Consider the following 17,912-nt stretch of genomic DNA (forward strand, 5'->3'; position numbering starts at 1 on the left):
TAACTGGAAGACGCCACTCGTGCTACAAAGTCCATGCCTACCCATGGAAAGAAAGCTGTAGTTCGAACTCTCTTCATCCTCGTCTCCAAGAAATACGATTTCTCTTTGAAAGTATGCACAATGTGGACTGAGTCAAGTAGCAGGTTAATGCATTGTTAACTGTACAGATACGTTTTTCAAAAGAACCAAGCTAACTATACTTCTTTGGCTGGGCTTTCATGACACAATTTCTAATTGCTAACCTACTATACTTCGCCGCTTCTAAATGGCAGTAAAATTTTACTTTGATCCAAGGCTATATATTCTGCCTAATGGTGACTGCAGGCTCTCACAATAGAGGTCATACAACTAGGACTACATGAACCAAAAATGTATTTTCAGGACAGAATGATCATGATGTGAGAAAACTATAGATACCGAATATTTTCTTCGGTCCATGTAACATTTTCAAATGTAGTGATTAATCATTCTTTGGAAACCTAGATCATATATGATGCTTGCCTCTGATGAAATTCAATAATTAAGCAAAAACACATCTGATGGAAAACCTGGAATAGATCCCTGAAACTAGCTTTTAAAGCGGTTCAAGAGTAATAGTGCTCATGAAAAATGATGGTTCAAAAACATCCTTAACTTGTATCGGTTAACCAGCAAGTTGAACTTCAAGTGGCTAACAAGGGGTCTGAAACCGGATAAGTACACAAATTAGAAGGGTCCACAAAGGAAAGTATAAAATACAGATCAGCTGATAAAGGCACATCATTGAAGACACAATGTATATCAATAGGAGGCACGCAGAATTTTACCAGTACCAATCTGCATTTTCTCAAGTTCAGATTTTGCCATCTGTTATTGCGAAATCTATTCCAATGTCTAGCCTATCCCCAAAATCTCAGTATACTCTTTGCTTTGGCAATGTTACAGTTGCAATAGTCTATATGTGAAAGGTCTATCGCAAAATCTTAGGTCCCATTTTCAGAGATTGCACAATGCTGCTTTTTGCCTGTCAGCAGAACTGAAATTGTATTAGCATATGTTAGACGTGATCAGCCTTATGGTCACCTTCCCACTCCTATGTTGCTGAATTTATTGTTGTTGGCTTTAGGACACAGCTAACCAGAGCTAAAGGGCTGGTGCTCTCTCACACAAATGTGGTAAAATTAACTTATACCGGGCTGGCATATTTAATTTAACAATAAGTCCCTAGTAGAGTGGTATACCATACCTCAGGGCCTGTGAATTAATTGCTACTAGTGGGCCTGCATGATGTATTGTGCCATTGCAGCATAAATGCAGTTTTAAACAACCAATTCAACTTGGTGATATACCCCCCCTTGCTAAGCATTGAACGCCCCTTTTATTGCTCATATGTCACCCCTAAGGTAGGCCCTAGGTAGCCCGTAGGGCACAGTGCATTGTAATTATAGGGCTGGACATGTCCTTTTAGGGTTTACATGTCCTGGTAGCACAGAACTACTAAATTCGGATTTCACTACTATGAAGCCTACATGTCCCATAGGATAACATTGGGTTGCTTTACTACATTTCATAAGTGCTAACTTGTGACTAGTAACAGGTATGAGTTTGGTGGCTGAGAAATTGTAATTAAAAATCCTCTTTAATGTTAGTCGGATTTTAAGTTAGTCGGATTTTAAGTTACAAATATGAAAATGCCACTTTTAGAGAGTTGGTATTTTCCTGCCCTATTTGGCGCCTGCAGCCTTCTTCTGGGTCACATGGCTGAGTGTAGCTGATAGATGGACTTTGCTTATTCCTCCCAGACAGCCACACAATAGAGGAATTAGAAGTGCCTGGATGGGTCATCAACTGAAAGGAAGGGGGCGAGCTAGGCACAGCCCCACTTTGAACTGAATAGGTTGTGCTCTGCCTTCCGACAAAGGACAGGTCTGCCCTGCATTGTTTATGCAGCCAGCCTACAGCCAGGGAAGGAGAGTCAGGAAACTTCAAGCACTTCAAAGAGAATTCTCTAGAAACTTTTCGAACTTCAAAGGAGGCGCCAGGGATCAAATGGGGACTCTCTGCCCCATTCTTTAGCTCACTTCCAGGACCTGCGGAAGGACTCTCATAGGACTGCCTGCTGCTGTAGCCTTTACAAGACTGCTTTGCTGCACCTGGGAGGACTTTTGTTGTTTCGAGCCTGCCTTGAATCCACAGAGACCTGCCCTGCTGCTTGAGCCCCGCTTCACTGGCTGCACCCAGGACTGCCAGAGTGACTCCAAGAGCTAGTTTGATGGCCTCCTGTTCAGAGACTCAGGGACAGAAAAGGCTCCCACCATCTTGAAGCCACACCTGAATCCAAACTGAGTGAGTCCTAACAACCCTCCCCACCCCCTGTTGCAGGGATTCTGCTTATACACAGAACTATGCGTAGAACCCCAGGACCTCAGTGAGTTGTGGTGTACCAGAAACTCACCTCAGAACCCAGAACCCAGTATCCGGCTAGCATAAGTGTCCCATTCGTTATCCGAGATTTAGCTCGGCGGTCCCAATGAAAAGACAACCCAGAACACGCGACTCAGTACATACTCAGGAATGGTGGGAATCGGAAACACCTGTTCGTATATTATTCTCACATCAGTCCACAACAATAATCAACAGAGACACGGTGTAAATAAAAAGAGTTTATTTTTATAGACCACGTGTCCTAAGATGCAGTACTTTGGCTAATACAAGCAGACAAATGATTAATATCAAAACCAGCAACATAGTTACAATACCATAGAATATAAAAGGGGTGATCATATTATAATGACAGTGGATACTACCACCTTCCCTTTACTAAGAAGCTAATATTAATATTATGCTAATAGAAGGTCTCTTAGGCTTGAATAGGGGACCCCATACCTCAAAGATCAGCTTAGTGAAATCACATCACAGGAGCATCAGGAGACTTCTCGCAGGAAGGCTCGTCTTCGGTCTGAATAATAAACATGATGTCTGTGATATTAAAAGCACCAACTTTCAGGTATGTGCAGCTGCGCGTGTGTTATGGCTAAATAGTGGGTCGATCAACCTAGAGTGGAAAACATGCATTGTGTAATATTCCAGACTGTTTGTCACACCATGTACAGACCAAGGTCGCTGCGCAGAGCTTGGGATGGTAACAACAGATTGCTCTCGTGTGAAGCTAGTCTCGAGTCAGCAGTTTATTTAAGAAATAACATTTAAACGCAGTGTCGTGTGCAAAAGCAGAAAGATGGCATTCTAACATCTAACGTGGTTATGCTAACTTAACAATGTATGTGCGTATTCAGGAAGAACTCACTACACGCCCCCTTGATCGAAGCACTATTTAAAAGGCAAGAAAAGAGAGAACGCAGAGTTCAGTGTCGTCAGAGCAGAACAAGGCGTAACCAATGCAGAGTTTCAGAATGCGCCAAAGTCCGAAACTACAAAAATATAAACCAGTGTTGTTTAATAAAAAAAATTGGAAGTAAAAAAAAAAAAACTCAAAACGACCATCAGGAAAAAAAAGAGAAAGAAAAGAAGAAATGCTGCGCTAGGGTGCTGTCCAGTAGCACAGGCGCAAAGGACGACTGTCCAGTTAATCCATGAATGTATAGGCAGCATATGTGGCCACTGCTTCCAACAAAAAATCGTTTGCAGGTCCACTGAAAGTCTCAGCCATCCAATCCATCAACGAAAAGGAACATACGTGTTCCTCAACCATCGGAGCCTCTAGCACGATCAGAGGGCACCCGGAATGTTCCTCCAAATAGCTCATAGCCAAGAAGTTGTAGGCAGCTGTTGAGATGTCCCAATTACCCAGGATACCATGCGCCGCACCACAGGCCATAATCCGGACACCAGAACAGGCCAACTCGTGAGACACTAAGGGCCTCATCAGTCGATCGAAATCCGGCACCGGAGACACCAGGTTGGTCAAGCACAAATCCAAAGGCCATTCAAAGGGACAATCCAGGCAGTGAAATACAGGCTGCACGCAGGTGAAGTAGGAATACCTGAAGGATAATCCATATGCCAGGCTTAAGGTCGCCAACGGCAGAGTTCCATAAAAGTCAAGCATCCTATCACGAAGAAGATGCAGGCGGGACAGGCGCTCGTGTGGCACAGAAGGAGCAGCCATTCCGGAGTATGAAAAGTAAAAGCAGCACACCTGCCACCAGCGCCAGAAGCAGCGGAACACCTCCAAAGATGCTCGAGAAAAGTGAATGAAAAAATGCCGGAATCACACCAAAAATAGTTTTGAAAGAGGTCACGAGACCCGAGCCCACAAGTTTAAAAAAATGAGCCAGGCCGGTCGTGGACGAGGCATTAAAAATAGTTTGGATCAAAGTGCCGAAATGTAGGGGGAGATCAGTATTCAGAAGCGCCTGTACCTCAGTGCGCGTATTAGCAACGTGAAGGACAAATGTTTCACGAGAGGAAGTCAATGGCACCTCTTTTTGGGACAATAGAGCTCTTATTCTGCTCAACTTGTTGAACTCTGCTTTCAAGGTTGGAATCGAAGGCCAGATAGAAACATCCAGCCGCCCATGCGGGGGTGGAAAGAGAACATTATTGCAGCAGACAACTTTCCGCGAGACAGTTACTATGTACGGGATTCCCACTAACATCCCGCAGCAAGCTTCATTATTCAAAATTAAATAACTACCGTTTGCAAGCAGCGTGAAAGAAGGCGTAATCACAGGCACTGGGATACCTCGTAGGACGCAGGCTAAGTTCGGGGCTTGTACATTGCATGCGCCGTGTAATTGAATGTGCCTACATACCAAGGAATGGTCTGGTGTCGAGGTACATTCCTCGCCTTTCAAATAAACCTCAGTGCCGTCCCTAGTACATCTATACGTAAAGGGGAGGGACCAAACCTCATGTATGAAAGCGGAGCCCAGCGGTTCATATCTACCCAAAGCATAATGTTTCATACAAGAAGTGAACTTAAAAAGCGCGAAAGGGAGAGTTATCAATCCGTGGACTAACCACGTAGCTGAATTGATCTCCGCTACAGAAAAAGGCAATGGTTCTAATTTTTCAATATGTAACAATGAATATGTAGCATCCTTCATGGACATAAATCGCTGCTTGTCAGTAAGGTTAAAGGGAAGAAATAACGATGTAGTGTTAAGATAGTCCCAAGGGACTCTCCCCGCCTTTAACGTCTGCAATGTCCATGCAAACTGCATAACAGAACGCAACTGGTTTTGACCATGATATAACACAGACATATCATCATGCACAATATCAACAACAGAAGAAACAATATTATCTAATGTATAAATCCTAGAAGAGAGAGTGCTAATGCTATTATCTATAACGGCTAAAACCTTCTCCATGTTTGCTTGGTCAATAGCTCTCAACCTGGAAGCTGCCTCAATCTGCGACAACTTCCAGACTTCGTTGTAAATAGCATACGCCCACCTTTTTGTTCTGCCACCCACAGGACCCTTAACAAAATCATTCAAATCTATTTTGTCATGTAATTGTGATAAATGAACTTTGACAGACGCCAAGGTGGAATGCCGCAGCCAAGATTGGCATAACTTGCCCACAGAGTATGTAGTTACAGTATGTGACGACTCAAACCGAGGATCTACGCGTTCCTGAGTATACCCCGGTTTCAGTCCCAAAAAACGACGTTGACAGGCGTCTGAACTGCTTTGCCAAACTAACCAACCCTCACTATGAAATTTCGAAATGTTGAAAGATGTATTTGAAACTAAGGATTGCAAAGCAGTAAGGGCTAGATCTGTGTGGTTATCCCAATTGGGATAAGCGCCCAGATCCGACACAGAAGGTGACTTTAATTGTTTAGAAGTAGCCAATCCAAAACAGGTGGTTTGGAAGATGGATGAATTTAAAAATAAAATATGATTTGGTATAAGACAGGCACGATGCAAAGCCTCTGTACCCTGTACCTGCCACGGCTTGGAACCCCAAACCGACTTTAGATCAATAGTAGCCTTCCAAACATCATAACCTTTGATTGACAACTCGTCCATAAAGGACTTAGAATAAAGTAGCTTTGTGTGTGTCAGTCTAACCTTTGCGGCAGACTCAGGCAGCACCTTAAAATAAAACGCTGCCGGGTCGGAAACACTGAAATCAGTAAAATAAGAATACTTGTCAACTAGTGTTTGTGAACTTCCGAACTCGGGAGTAGGACAGTGTTCCCATTGGGTAAAATTTACAAAATTTCTAAATGTATTTGCTTTATGCAGGAAATGATTGCCATAATGTTGAAAACAATACTGTTCCGCATAATTAGCCGCATTTTCATATAAATCTTCAGCATCAAAAGCGGCATAATATTTCAAATCAGAAAACAGTGATTCAATGGCGTGTACATCCCAATCATCAGAACGTATGTTCTGCCTAACCACATCACCCATAGAAACACGAAATACATTAGGTACATTAATGACCTCTGTAGGCCCATGAATTTGGAATTTAACAGCATCCCATGCGATTCCATCCAAGACGGGCCAGGCAGTAATATTCACAAAAGTCTGGTCCCTTTTCATGATGTGGGACGAGGAGTGGGGGGCCAAAGTTCCATTGATAAGTCTAATTGTCGATCTCTCACTCAGATAGTGGCCATCCACAAGACGGAAAAAAACTATTACAAATCCAATTGACATAAACAAAAAAATAGTAAAAAGCATCAACCAGATGTATGTCCAAGGGGTAATCAAAAAATGTCTCTTAAACCAGCTGAAAAAAACAGCAATGTTTGATGGGGGGCTTGAGGGTAACGAGTTAGTGTCAAAGGAAAAACGGGACTGGCCAATTACTGTAGATTGTAAAACAGGCGAGGGACCACGTGTAGGATAAGCATACTCAGTCTCTTCGGGCAAACCCCCAGCCGATGGCATCAACAAGGGATCAGTAACAGATTGCATCTCGATGGCAACCTCAGGCAAGGTGTTAGAAGCAAGAGTCAACAACGAATTTCTTTGCATCGTCTGGCATGAAACTGCTGGAGTCATACTAAGAAGTATCGGCCACTCGCTGAAGTTTGACATTGTCAATAGAGATGTACCTGTTTTCTTTGCGACCAGGAAGTGGAGGTAAAATGACTGTTCTTGTACCCTGCACTCCAAGCACTGGAACTGGTGCACGATAAGAGGGGCCAAACTCCTTCTTGTTCTCCACCTTCTCACGGACCAGGTCTCCAACTCGGGGTAGCCAGCCGACTACCGGAACCTGAACTTCAACTTCAGATGTGGAGGGCAAATGTTCCTTCAAAAGAGTGTCTCTGGCTTCTTGTAGAGTCTGTAAAACAGCACAGTGATCATCTACGTCAAAGGGTGCGGTCGACGCCGCCATGTCTAGACCATCAAGGTCTGGGACAAACATTCTGATTCCGAAGAGCATCATGTACGGGGTCCGCCCACCCAGAGACCTTCTAGGGAGATTATTAAGTGCACGTTGGACGTTATACAAATGGGCTAGCCAGTTCCGGCCTGTGCCCAAAACACGTGCTGTCAATGATTGCTTTAAGTCACGGTTCATTCGCTCCACCACACTATTACCCTCAGGTCGGTAGGGGGACGAAAATTTGACAAGGACCCCCAAATTTCTCATAGCCTCCTTGTAAGCCTTAGAGGCGAACGCAGGGCCCTGATCAGAATGGAAGGTACCACACGCAAAAGTTCCCACAAAGACACGCAAATCCCTGATGACAGTCCGCGAGTCAGCACTCCTTTGTGGCCATACCCATAGAAAACGTGTGCACGAATCCACTGCAACCAAGATGTACTTGTACGCAGTATCAGAGGAAAAAGGACCGCAGTGATCCAAATAAACACAACCAAATGGCTTATTAGAGATGTACAGCTGTGTCTGTGGTGGGCGCGCAACAGTAGAAGGTTTAATCTGTTGGCAAATGTCACAATCAAGAACATAAGCGCGCGCTTGTTTATATAAACCAAACCACCAGTAACGTTGTTGTAGCAGAGATATTGTAGCTGACACACCGGCGTGGGCAGACGCCAACCCCTCATGTGCAGCCAAGATCAGTGCTGGCCTGCAGTCCGCGTTGGGAATAATTCTGTCACCAACGTCATTAATCCTCACTAATGGGACATTATCAGGACTTAAATGGTAAATGTAACGAGAAGGAAAACCCTTCGGGTAATCGCCTCCCTTTTCTGTAGCAGCAATAGCTGCCAAGATGTCATCATCAATCTTACTTTTTGATCTGGTTACTGCTGCCACTAAGTATGTAGCCACTGCTGTTTTTGCTGCCTCGTCAGCCAAGCTGTTACCGACAGCATGGTGACCAAGAGTGTGAATAACATTCACGAGAGGGAGACGTTCTTTAAAGTCTGCCACTCGAACCCAAAGCGTTTTATGCTTAATTGTGCTACCTTTTGTGTCTCGATAATCATTCTGAGACCAGAAATGTAAATTGTCATTATAGGACTGGACACAGTAGAAGGAATCACTCACTATAAGAGTAGTGACTCGGGGATCAGCAAACTCCAGTGCAAGCACTAGAGCCCGGAGCTCCGCCAATTGCGCGGTACAATCACCCAATGACTGCGTATGCACTGCATCAGATTGGAATTCACCATTTACGAATGTACCTACGACAATAGCGCAAGCCGCTGAGTAAGCGTGCTTCGATCCAATCGCGGGCTGCGCAGACCCGTCAGTGTATATGACACAATGGTATTCTTCGAGCGGGCGCAAAGACAGAGGTGCCGGATGAACGAATTCATACTGCAAGAACTCTTGAGTCTGTAATGAGGCATCAAAGATGTAGGTGACGTCTGGCGACGTCAGTGTTGTGGCCCATTGTATCCACCGAGGATGCAAAGCTTTAGAATTTGGTACACTTGCCTTTGTCACTGCTTCTAAGGCAGGATAGGGTGTTACAACCAGAATCTGTTTCCCATGTGACAGTGCGCGCTCTTTAAGGATCGCCATCTGTACAGCAGTCAGAACTTTTTCGACCGTGGAAAAACGTAATTCAGCAGAGGTGTACAAGTGGGATTTGTACGCAATGGGGACTGTATCGCCCTCATTAAACGTCAAATACGTGAAACCCACGGCGCCTGGCACTATTCTTATTACCAGGTTAGTGCGGTTATCACGTGTCAGCAAATATTGTGAAGCAAGAAGGTCAGCCTGTAAAGACTGTAAGATTTTAGAATGTTCCAGCTGCCAGCTAGACTTCGAAAATGTGGGTTGTACCAAGGCGTAAAGCGGCTTGATACGCTGGGCATAATCAGGAATGTACGTACGGCCGAAATTCAGAAAGCCCAGCAGAGATTGTAATTTCTTTAGCGTCGTTGGCGCACTTAAGCATGCGCACTTTTCCAGAAAGTGGGGAGCTAACCCCTTTCCTTCATTATTGAGCTCGTAGCCCAAAAACAACACTGTATATTCCGCGATGTGAGACTTCGCAAAATTGAATTTGTAGCCATAGTCAGCAAAACTCACTACAATATTGTCGACTCGAGACAGATGCGGCAACAGCTCATCATCCGTGAGGTAGATATCGTCAACATAGGAGTATGCCTCGGGGTCTATCCTTTCTAAGAGAGAAACCACGCGAGCGGAAAAGACGCCAGGGCTATTTTTGTACCCCATGGCCAATCTGGTAAACTGGTTTTGTTTCCCGCCCGAAGTAAACGCTGTCCACTGGCTACTCAGTGTGGACAGGTTATGGCTAAAAAAGCCATTGGAAATGTCAAGTGTCGTTTTAAATCTCTTACGCACGAGACTGTCGACTAGAGCCGAGCTATGTGTATTTTGTACCGCGCAGGTCCGGCAATGGGAGTTTAGGTGCCGGTAATCCAAAACTAAACGGTACGAGCCGTCAGGCTTCGTTACAGTGAATAAAGGGTTATTCATAGGGGACACACAAGTTTCAATAACACCCTGATATTCCAATTGTTCAAGGATCGCCGCGACGTGGGGTCGAGCTTCACGACGCATGGGATACTGGGGCTGAGGCTGGGGCATAGACCGTAATGGAATCTCATGGCAGGGGGACAACCGGTCCCAACCCACTTGAGTACGATATACCGCTGGCGCAAGCGCCAGCGCCCACTCACCAGCGTACATTTCAGCTTGGTCCTTAGGCACCGTGTGCGCAAAGGACGGGAGGATTTTCTCCTCCCCTCTAGGAGCTTCCAAAATGAAGGCTGGGGGCCAATCTGCCTCCGCTAGGAGGATATCATAGGTGGTGGTCAGATTATCCCAAAAAATCCCTTTTATAGTACGTTGTATGTCACCCTCTATTAATAAGACTATTTCATAAAGTCTATCAGGGGGAGCCACTCTGGTGTCAGCTGTTTCAACAGTAACCAATACATCAGTTGCTGTCGCCGCCAGAAATGGACGCAGAGCTTGACGGACTATGGTAATTTCCGCCGCGCTGTCCAGTAGCGTCAGCGCCCATGTCCGGTTCTGAAGCTGTGTCCGCACTATCTGAGGCATATTTTGCCGTCAGAGCCGCCACTTTCTTCTTCTGAAACGGGGGTCTTTGTCGAGCAAACTCGTCCTGCTTGCCTTTACCCTCAGTCTGTCGGGGTTGGTCACGCTGTTGTGGAGCACCCCGACCTTTGCCACCGCCTCCGCCACCAGACTGTGTAGCCGATGTTTCCTGTGAAGAACGAGGAGAACGCGGTTCAGAAACCTGAAATCTATCAGGAGACTTAATAGTAGCACGATCGCGCAGATCATAAGTGCGTTCACTATTTGACTGTACGGGAGAGGCAGGCCGAGAGCCCTGTTTCTGCTGCTGCTTTCCCTGTTGTTTAGTCCGCCAAGGTTGTTTTGGAAAAATTGGCCGACCATCCTTACCAGAAGTTTCTGCCTTACCCTGCTGCCTAGAATTGGGATTTTTGATCACAGGCTTAACTCCTAAAGAGCTACGACCCAAATCACGATATGCTTCTGAAATTATTTTTGCAAATTCCTGCGGCTTGTCCTCTTCAGCAACTTTCTTCAGTTCATTACGAACCTGAAAGTGCAACGCATCACCCTTAAGGTTTCCCATTATCATGGTAGCCACCAGGCCAAAATCGCCGAGGAGCCGCATCCCCAATTCTATCGCAGACTCCGCTCCATGGTCCTCTTGAACCTGTTTAATAATGGAGGGCAGCTGCAACATCGACGGAGTGCCAAAGCACTGCGCGTACGTCGCAGCAAAAATCTTACCCCAGGATACACAATCATCCATATGGGGAACTAAGTCTTTAGGCAAACTAATGGTGAGGATCCTGTGTTTCTCCACAGGAGTTGTATGCGGATAAACCGCCTCTATTTGGTCAAATTTTTCAGCAAGCCAAAAAGGATAATCATCCCTTGTGAGGGGGCGCTTGCCCATAACAGAATTAACCATAACAGGACTAATGACCACCGCGTGACGATCACTAGGTTGTCCCGCACTAACAGGCGCCCCCGCCTGTACAGTGCGCGACACATACTGCACCAACGCCCTATATACTGATATAAGGGCAGTGTGTAGTACACGCAATTCAGCCACCGTCACCGTGAGGTAACGGGGATGAGGCGTAAATCCGGCTAGTACCGGCCAAGTGGCCCCTGCAATTGATAAAGGGCCCATTCTCGGCGGTATAACCACATGGGGGAGGGCGCCATTAAACCAAATCTGATGTTGCCAAGCAGATATTGGTATCTCCTGTGTCCTATACGGTGCATAGTTAGCAGGCACGGCAGTAGCAGTGTAAGAATGAAAGGTATCGTCATCCCCACTGACTGCCGGAATCGTCACCCAAGAATAGAATAACTCAAATGGGTGAGCCGCATCGGCTCCCACCACAAAGATGACGTCCATGCCCGTGTCCGGCACACCATACTGCGTCAAATGACGTTTCAGTGCCGCGCGGCTATGCGCCGCAATGTCTACTGCCATAAGGACAAGCTATACTTCAAGTATTCAGTAGCACAAGGGTTCAATAACCTTTTTAATGATCAAGCTTGAAGGAACCTATATCAATAGAACTAGGTAGGTTTAAATCCGTCAGACTTGTTATCCGGAAACAAGAATGAGGGTGCTGTGGACTAAATGTAAGCACTACTAAGGCGTTTCAACTCATAGACCAAACGTTAGGTGCGCCATGTTGCAGGGATTCTGCTTATACACAGAACTATGCGTAGAACCCCAGGACCTCAGTGAGTTGTGGTGTACCAGAAACTCACCTCAGAACCCAGAACCCAGTATCCGGCTAGCATAAGTGTCCCATTCGTTATCCGAGATTTAGCTCGGCGGTCCCAATGAAAAGACAACCCAGAACACGCGACTCAGTACATACTCAGGAATGGTGGGAATCGGAAACACCTGTTCGTATATTATTCTCACATCAGTCCACAACAATAATCAACAGAGACACGGTGTAAATAAAAAGAGTTTATTTTTATAGACCACGTGTCCTAAGATGCAGTACTTTGGCTAATACAAGCAGACAAATGATTAATATCAAAACCAGCAACATAGTTACAATACCATAGAATATAAAAGGGGTGATCATATTATAATGACAGTGGATACTACCACCTTCCCTTTACTAAGAAGCTAATATTAATATTATGCTAATAGAAGGTCTCTTAGGCTTGAATAGGGGACCCCATACCTCAAAGATCAGCTTAGTGAAATCACATCACAGGAGCATCAGGAGACTTCTCGCAGGAAGGCTCGTCTTCGGTCTGAATAATAAACATGATGTCTGTGATATTAAAAGCACCAACTTTCAGGTATGTGCAGCTGCGCGTGTGTTATGGCTAAATAGTGGGTCGATCAACCTAGAGTGGAAAACATGCATTGTGTAATATTCCAGACTGTTTGTCACACCATGTACAGACCAAGGTCGCTGCGCAGAGCTTGGGATGGTAACAACAGATTGCTCTCGTGTGAAGCTAGTCTCGAGTCAGCAGTTTATTTAAGAAATAACATTTAAACGCAGTGTCGTGTGCAAAAGCAGAAAGATGGCATTCTAACATCTAACGTGGTTATGCTAACTTAACAATGTATGTGCGTATTCAGGAAGAACTCACTACACCCCGAGTGGTGCTCCTCCAGTACTGGACCCTTGGTGGTGGTGTTAAAGGTGCCCAGATAGGTAAAAATCCCAAACTTGGGACATTGAACTTTTTCTGGCTAAAAACTGTTCTTAGAACAGAGGGAATACGGGACCAACCGACTAGTCTATCCAATTAAGGTTTATCACTGGTCGGCCAGACTATGCGGTAGCTCCCGCTACATTCCTCTCTATAGCAGCATATCCTGTACAGCAACCCCTTGGCGAAAGGGTATACAGCCTCCTGGAACTCCCATCGGCTATAGCCTCCATCTTCATCGTGCAGAAATCTTCACCATGACTTCTTCCAGCAGCTCTCCGACAGCGTTTCCTCCTCAGACACCATGTGCAGCCTTGCTCAGCTAAACTTTACATTCTCAGAAAAATTCTCTCAAAACGTCTCAAGTCTGAAGGTAAGTGCCAACTGGGTCCAATACATTTCTTGTATCTGACCCACGTTCCATCACGGTCTGCCATATTGTTCGACTATGTCCCAGTCTTTCGCAACTAGATGTCCGTGGTTGGCACTTTGCTCTTTCAGGCACTAGGTTTTACCCTAAAAACATATAAAAGTGCAGAACTTCTGTTACACTAATAGGATTTATGTAGTTTTGGTGTCAAATAATTTAACAAAATTAACAATTTTTTTTTTTTTTTTAAGTGGTATGGGATTTTTCTTTTTTTTTTTAAATTATTTTTATTTGCAATAAAAACAAAAAAGAAACAAGAAGAGGGCATTATCCCACTGATACAATACATTATAGCAGCAAACGGAGGTATAAATACATTACAAAATCCGTACAAATAGCAATAAAGTGCAGTAACAGAAGCAACCAGTAAGATATTCTTAATGTGTGAAGAATAGCACAAGCTTAAACCAATCGATCAACTAATGTATGTAGCATTAACACAATGATACACCGATCAAAACAGAAGCTCACTGAGGTAAGCCTAAAGTGCAGAACACCTTGTAAAGTGCTAGAGCATATAAATTAATAATTCATATTATCGATCCACTTTGTTACAGACCACAGAAAACAAGCTCCCAGCCTCTGCAACTTTTGCCCCTTGGATGCATACAAGTTACTCTCCATATAATGTATTGCCAAGAACCAGAACCTTCATTCCGCAAAGGTAGGCGATTCCGGGTTAGCCACCCTGATGCAATGCACAATTGTACTATGGCCATAGCAACAAATAACAGATACTCCTCCTTTTCCAAAGGGCCACTTGATTTCCATGCTACCCTTAACCCCCAGTAGTATCATCGCAGGGGTGATTTGGAACTGTTGACCTATAATCAGGCTTACTACCCCATTAATGCAACTTGGCCGGAGTGTAGGACAGATCAAATATTGTCCCCCTGACATAACGGATCACGGAATCCTTCAAACTGAAGCAGCACAGCAATAGAGAACCAGCAAGCGCATCGGGCCTTCCCTAGCCAGGATACAACAAGAGTCAGACACAATGGCAACAGCCCGGACAAAGAAGGAGTGCTCCTTGAAGGAAATGCTGATGAAGCAGCCCATGCTGGGGACCCCCACAGGGGTTTCTCGGGCTGGGGACGGACAACAGGAGGGGGCAGAGGACGAAGAGGCCCCGCCATGAAAGCATTTATCACCGAGCTTTTCATGTCCCTGCGAGAGGACCTACAAGAACTGAAGGGGAAGCTTTGGGTGGGCCGTGTGACGACCTTAGAAGAACGTGACTCTGGCAGGGACGAGGAACTTGAAATGAGGCAACAAGAAATCATTTGATTAAGGGACCAACATATAGACCTACAGGCCCATGCGGAAGACCTGGAAAATTGTTCCACATAATCTAACACGTGTATTTGTAAGGCGCACGTTCACCACTACGGGTATCTTGGCGCTGAATAACAGATGTTTGTTGTTACCCAACTCAATGGTACTCATTTTATCGACCTCAGATGGATGAAAGGCTGAGTGGACCCGCCGGGATTTTAACCTGTGACCATGAGGATGTCCACTGAGCCGCCAGACCCGGCTCAGTGGACACCAGAGGAGTACCAACAAATGCAGAAGGAGACGATAGCTAGGCCTACATCCTGGCCCTTTAACCGTCACCTCCTGGGCAGCGACAATAGCCCTGACATCAAGATCGACAGAGTGCATCGTGTGGGACAACCAAGGAGTGGCAAAGCCCCCCCAGCAGACATACTGGCATGTGTACACGACTTTCAAGTCAAAGAAATGATCATTCAATGTGCAAGAGACGCGCCCCCGGTGCAGTTCCAGGGGCATTCACCAACCTTCTTCCAGGACCTTTCCATGACCACAACCTATAAAAAGAGGGAATTCATGTCAGTCACGACCCACCTTAGAGAGAAAGGGATTTTATAGTCATGGGAAACCCTCCTCCAACCATAAGCCAGACCTTAAGACAATGGTGAAAAAAGGGAAGCAGTAATTAACTCTCTCTCTGGGTCACTGGATCAGATGGTCTCGACATGAATTGATTTATACCAACATGGGGAGGGGACTCAACCTAGGTGGGATCGGGGTGGATGCGCCCTGCATACACCTCGCCTCCAAAGTGAAACTCGAAGATGTAGATGGAAATTCTGAAGGTATCCAGACGGCTACGGGTTGACAACCCCAAAGGACTCTCCTACTTTGACAAAGTGATGTCAGCGTCTGCTAGTTGTTCGATTTTTTGGGGGAGTTTAGTGGTGGGTTTTTGGGGTTCTTGGGGTTTTTCAGCATTGAAAACTAGAGGTCATGTTCTTTTCCCATCGCACCAGTCCCTGACAGCACCTAGAGATAGCAATAGGCCGACGCTCTATTGTACCGGCCCCTCTCTTACAGCTACACACTGTCTAAGCATCAATACAGCACTCTTCCATAGTCAGACACAACATAGGTAAAGACCAGAAGATCGTAAGCCTCAGTACCGAAGGCCTTAACCACCCTGTGAAAAGCACTGCGATCCTTTGCCTACTAGAGAACTGGGGTGGAGACATTGGTCTTCTTCAGACTACACAGGGATACAGTTTGCATGTGATCCAGTCACTTCCCACACCAATTTTGGTCCCTAAGCCCTCTTAAAAAAAATCTTTTTTTTTTTTTTTTAAATGGTGTCACCATACCATTGGGAGCGAAATTCACAGGCAAAGTAGTCTCAACATATTTGGAAGTGAAGGGGCGCTTACTTGCATTTGAATCTACTGGGGATCCTCCATTTCACACTAGCTAGTATATACGCCCGAACACCCAACAAGAACCTTTTATCATTAAGGCCCTTTCTGGCATACTGGCACATCCCCCGATGCAGCAATCCTGGTAGGAGGTGACTTCAACCTGGTGATGGACATGGCACCAGATAGGTCATGCCTGCGCTCCGCAGAATCGGGGGCTTTCTCGCCTGGAGACAAGCGCGGGTTGCCAGAAAATGGCCTCCATGACACTTGGCGATGACAACACCCGGAGGTTCGAAGCTACACCTTTTACTCAACGGCCTACAAAACATACGTGCGCCTAGACCACTTTTTATCCTCAGCCGCGCTAGCCTCTAGATTGATAGACACAACCATTGAGCTGAGATCCCTATCGGATCACGCAATGATCACGACCACGATACAGGCAGATGCCGTATGACAGACGCCCTCCCGATGGAGACAGAGAGAGTCTCCTTCAATCTCAGACAGTTCTGTCAGATATGCACGCAAAGCTAAGAGAATACCCAAGTACAAATGATGTAGGACACACCTCCTTGGCCGCAGTGTGGGAAACATTAAAATTGGTAATGAGAGGGGAATTTATCGCAGTATCGGCAGTCGAGAACAGAGAGCGCCGGGAAAAACGACAGAGTTTAGAACAGGAGGTGGCAGAGATGGAATCCATCCACAAACGGACTGTGGCACCGAGAACATGGAGGGAGCTGGAAAAGAAGAGGCTCCTGCTGAAACACCTGGACCAGGATAGGGCAGAGTAAATTGTATTTGATCATTGAGCGATGTGGAAGACTGCTCGGGCAAAGGGTTAGAGCTAAGTCGATGGCGGCAGCGATCGCCTCAATTAAACAGCCTACCGGAGAGGAAATGTACTCAGGCGCGCAGATAGTTGAGACATTTAAAACTTTCTACCAAATCTTGTACTCCGACACAGACCTTGCAAATCAAGAGACCCACACTTATCTTAAAGATTGCCCAGTTACCTGCCTTCCAGAAACTATCGCAACCCGACTTGACCAACCGATACAAATAGAAGAAGTGGTTTCAGCGATAGCTCGCCTAAAAGTGCAGAATGGCTCGTGCCCAGATGGGTTTCCAGCGCAATTCTACAAGGTCTTCTGCTAGGAACTGGCGCCACTTCTGTCGCCATTGTTCAACTCCTTCCTTGAGACTGGTGCATTCACGGACGCCATGATGGAAGCATCAATATCAATAATTCTCAAGCCTTCTAAAGACTCCAGCGAGTGCGGGTCATGCCGACCTATTTCCTTACTTAACACCGACGCAAAGCTCTTCGCTGGAATCTTGGCAGCCCAGCTAAACTTGCTGATGGCTAGACTCGTGGACCCCCATCAGGCAGGTTTTATTCCCACACGCCAAGGGGGCGAGAATACCAAAAGACTCCTACATCTTATGTACCGTATCCATAGATAGCACAAAGAAGCACTCCTGTCAACAAAGAAGCACTCCTGTCAACAGACGCTAAAAAAGCATTTGACAGAGTCAGCTGTAGGTATCTTTTTGACACACTCCGCCATTTCGGATTTGGGGAAAGGTTCATACAGTGGGTTAGCTGCATCTACCATGCGCCACAGGCGTTTGTCCGAGTGAACGGGACATTGTCGGACTGGTTTCCAATTGCCCGTGGCATGAGACAAGGCTGAACTCTGTCCCCCTTCCCT

At 45.8% G+C, this 17,912-nt stretch overlaps 1 protein-coding gene across 2 annotated transcripts in view; it reads right to left on the reverse strand.

Moving 5' to 3' along the window:
- Positions 1 to 17,912, reverse strand: part of MKRN2 (makorin ring finger protein 2) — a 249,289-nt gene that overhangs the window by 131,440 nt on the left and 99,937 nt on the right. The window lies entirely within an intron of this gene.

This window comes from Triturus cristatus, chromosome 9 (genome assembly GCF_964204655.1).
Source record: "Triturus cristatus chromosome 9, aTriCri1.1, whole genome shotgun sequence".
Classification (NCBI taxonomy): domain Eukaryota; kingdom Metazoa; phylum Chordata; class Amphibia; order Caudata; family Salamandridae; genus Triturus; species Triturus cristatus.